The sequence below is a fragment of the Babylonia areolata genome, chromosome 9, assembly GCF_041734735.1.
Source record: "Babylonia areolata isolate BAREFJ2019XMU chromosome 9, ASM4173473v1, whole genome shotgun sequence".
Classification (NCBI taxonomy): domain Eukaryota; kingdom Metazoa; phylum Mollusca; class Gastropoda; order Neogastropoda; family Buccinidae; genus Babylonia; species Babylonia areolata.
The window spans coordinates 43,596,988-43,600,508 of NC_134884.1; the positions used below are offsets into that span (position 1 = coordinate 43,596,988).

The 3,521-nt window shown below is 46.4% G+C and overlaps 1 protein-coding gene across 2 annotated transcripts in view; it reads left to right on the forward strand.

Annotated features, from left to right (window-relative positions):
• The window catches only part of LOC143285886 (acyloxyacyl hydrolase-like), a 23,905-nt gene extending 23,679 nt beyond the window's left edge, over window positions 1–226 (forward strand). For both annotated transcript variants that reach the window (XM_076593329.1, XM_076593330.1), the window contains exon 19: window positions 1–226. This exon is cut by the window's left edge and continues 295 nt beyond it. The gene's annotated coding sequence lies outside the window, so the exon portion shown is untranslated.
• The last annotated feature ends 3,295 nt before the right edge of the window (window positions 227–3,521 follow it).

Here is a 3,521-nt window from a genome sequence, read left to right on the forward strand (position 1 = left end):
GAAGGGGACAAATAATGTGCACTGACACACACGCACACAGACACTCGGACACATACATACCGACACGCACACGTACAAGGACACGGACACAAACACAGACGCACAGACACGGAAACACTACACAGATGCACGCACACGTCCCCCCTCCCACTCCGCCTCCCCCTACAAACTATGTGCAACCTCCCCGAACCCCCACCCCCCGACACAAACACGTACGTACACGTACACAGACACACACACGTACGTACACGTACACAGACACACAGACACGGACACATACAGGGACACAAAGACATGGACACATAAACGCGTTCCCCCACTCTCTCCCCAACCCCCCACCCCCCTCCCGACCCACCCCCACCACACAGAGACAAACGTATGTTGATATATGTATGCGCACCAATACGTAACACGCCCATGAACATACACATACGAATGCAGCGACACATGCATGCATGCACATACATAGCCCCCCACCCCTCACCCCGGCCTCGCCCCCCTCCCCAACTGACACACACACACAAACTGATACACACACACACACACACACACACACAGTCCTACACATACACACACACACACACACACACACACACACAGAGTAATAGATATACCTACTGACGTTTTTACTATTGATTGTGAAAATAACAAGCACTCACAGAATGAATTCCTTGTTTGCCAAATATAATAAGCGTGAATCTTATCTCGGCGCTCTCTGCTGATGTTGCTTAATGTTGTGGTGACTGATAGTTTTGGACTGTGTCTGTTGTTGTATTGCATTGCACGATGTGTGGGCAGGTATAGATGTGCGTTGTTTAATTTGGCGAAATTAAATAAACTTTTTGTTCCAGTAACCTTTGTTTTAACGTATGATTAAAAAAAAGATCTTTAATACCTGAATGGAATGTTCAATGACGAGAACGAGGATGCGCCCTAATGTGTGTGTGCCGTGCGTTTATGTTTCTGTGTATGCATGTGCCGGTGTGCGTATGTGCATGTGATGTGTACTGTATGCGTGTGTGTGTGTGTGAAATGCGCCCTAATATGTGTGTCCGTGTGTGTTTCTGTGTATGTCTCAGTGCCGGTGTGCATATGTGCACGTGGTGTGTACTGTATGCGTGTGTATGTGTGTATTATAAGTGTGTGTGCGTGTGTGTGCAGTGCGCGTGCGTGCGTGTGTGTATATGTATGTTTGAGAGAGAGAGTGACAGAGACAGAGAGAGAGAGAGAGACTATCGTAACTTCTTTTCTGGTTTCTCAGTCCATGGCGGCCGCCTCCTCCCTCTCAGAGAGATGTGGGCGGGAAGGGGGAGGGAGGAGGCGGCCGCTCTCAGAGAGATGTAAGCGGGAAGGGGGAGGGAGGAGGCGGCCGCTCTCAGAGAGATGTGAGCGGGAAGGGGGAGGGAGGAGGCGGCCGCTCTCAGAGAGATGTGGGCGGGAAGGGGGAGGGAGGAGGCGGCCGCTCTCAGAGAGATGTGGGCGGGAAGGGGGAGGGAGGAGGCGGCCGCCATGGACTGAGAAACCAGAAAAGAAGTTACGGTGAACTGTAGGCACAGACACACATTGTGCTCAAGGACTGGCTGTCGCCCTGACAACCCGGCCTCCCTTCCACACTGCATCTTTATCCCACGTCATTCTGCACTGATCTTTGTTCCGCCCAGTTCATTACTGTATTCGTAGTCTCCATCTCTGTCTCAGTCTACCTTTGTCTGTCAATTTTTAAGATAATCAAAAACAAGACCCCACCCACCCCGCCCCCTCTACAGAAAAAGGACAAAAAAAAGAAAGAAAAAGAAGACGCATAGATGTAGACACAAACATTCTCTCTCTCTCTCTCTCTCTCTCTCTCTCTCTCTCTCTTTGTCAAACACACACACACACATACACACCTAGACATCCTTACACTCCCCCCTCCTCCCTCTCTCTCTAAAGCACTCCCCTCCCCACCCTCTCTCTCTAAAGCACTCCCCCCTCCTCCCTCTCTCTCTAAAGCACTCCCCTCCCCACCCTCTCTCTCCCACCCGAACGGCACGAGGAAGCCGAAAAATAACATACAACCGAAAATGATGAATAATAATCATCATCATAATTATAATATAATCATGATAATCATAATCATAATCATGATCATCATCATAGTAAAATGATAATAATAATAGCAGCACCAGCAGCAGCAGCAACAGCAACAATATAATAATAATAATAATAATGATATTGATAACTCACTTGTCGATGTATTCACAGATCTCTTTAATGCCAGGAAGGTCACAAATGTTGACCCCTTCGTGCCACTACATCAGAACCAAACGAAAAGAAACTCTGTGTCACACACACACACACACACACACACACACACACACACACACACACACATCGTATTTGCATTTTTTTTCTTTCAGATCTACTTTCTGCCGGATTTCTCTCTCTCTCTCTCTCTCTCTCTCTCTCTCTCTCTCTCTCTCTCTCTCTCTCTCTCTCTCTCTCTCTGTTATTTGTTGTTGTTGTTGTTGTTCAAATGGTTTGATTTAAGAAAGGAGAAAAAGCAAACAACTAAGAACAGTTGCTGCTTATCTAATGTTCCATCATGAAATAAAAAGTTGACTTTTGACACACCGCTCTTGTATCCCTACTCTCTCGGCTTTAGGACAGGGAGGGAGATAAAAATACCAGTTCGTGTGTACGTGTGTATATTTTTACCCCCTTCTTCCATAAGACGTTGAGCAGTGGGCTGGAAGCTAGTCTTTCTATCTCATGAAACGACGAAAACAACATACCAACCCAGAGGTCCTGTGTGCAATACGAATGCATTTATTTTAGCACACGTAAAAGAACCCACGGCATAAAGAAAAGATGGGCGTTTCTGGCAATTTTCTACCGAAAAAAATGTCATGTTGGAAGATAACTATATACCTGGGCCAGCTACATGCACAGAGAGAGAGACAAGACAAGACAAGACAAATTCTTTATTTCGAGGATAATAGATAAGCACTGGTGTGCTTTTTTTACATCCAGTCCCCGCCCTGAATAGGGTCTACACTACACAATATTTAATAAAATGAAAGCATGGTGTTTGTAGAGATACACAACAGAGGAAAAAATTAGCATAAATCAAAACAAAACAACACACACACACACACACACACACACACACACACACACACACACACACACACACCACACACACATGGCATACAGGCACTAGCATGGTGTTAGTAAAATGCACAGGAAAAAAAAGAACAAAATCAAAGAAACAAACACACACAACACACACCGCATTACACATCAGAATGGGGGATAGAGGGTGAGGAAGGTTCTGTCAACCAGAGAGAGAGAGAGAGAGAGAGAGAGAGAGAGAGAGAGAGAGAGAGAGACAGAGACAGAGACAGAGAGAAGCGGGTGGCTCCGGATTAGCATTACAATAGCGGCCCGATGGTTACTGGCGCGGAAGAATCCATTGTGACCGAAATGTAATAAAATACAGCACCAAGACAGGCAGTTATTTCCCTTGGTTGGTTCTGTTC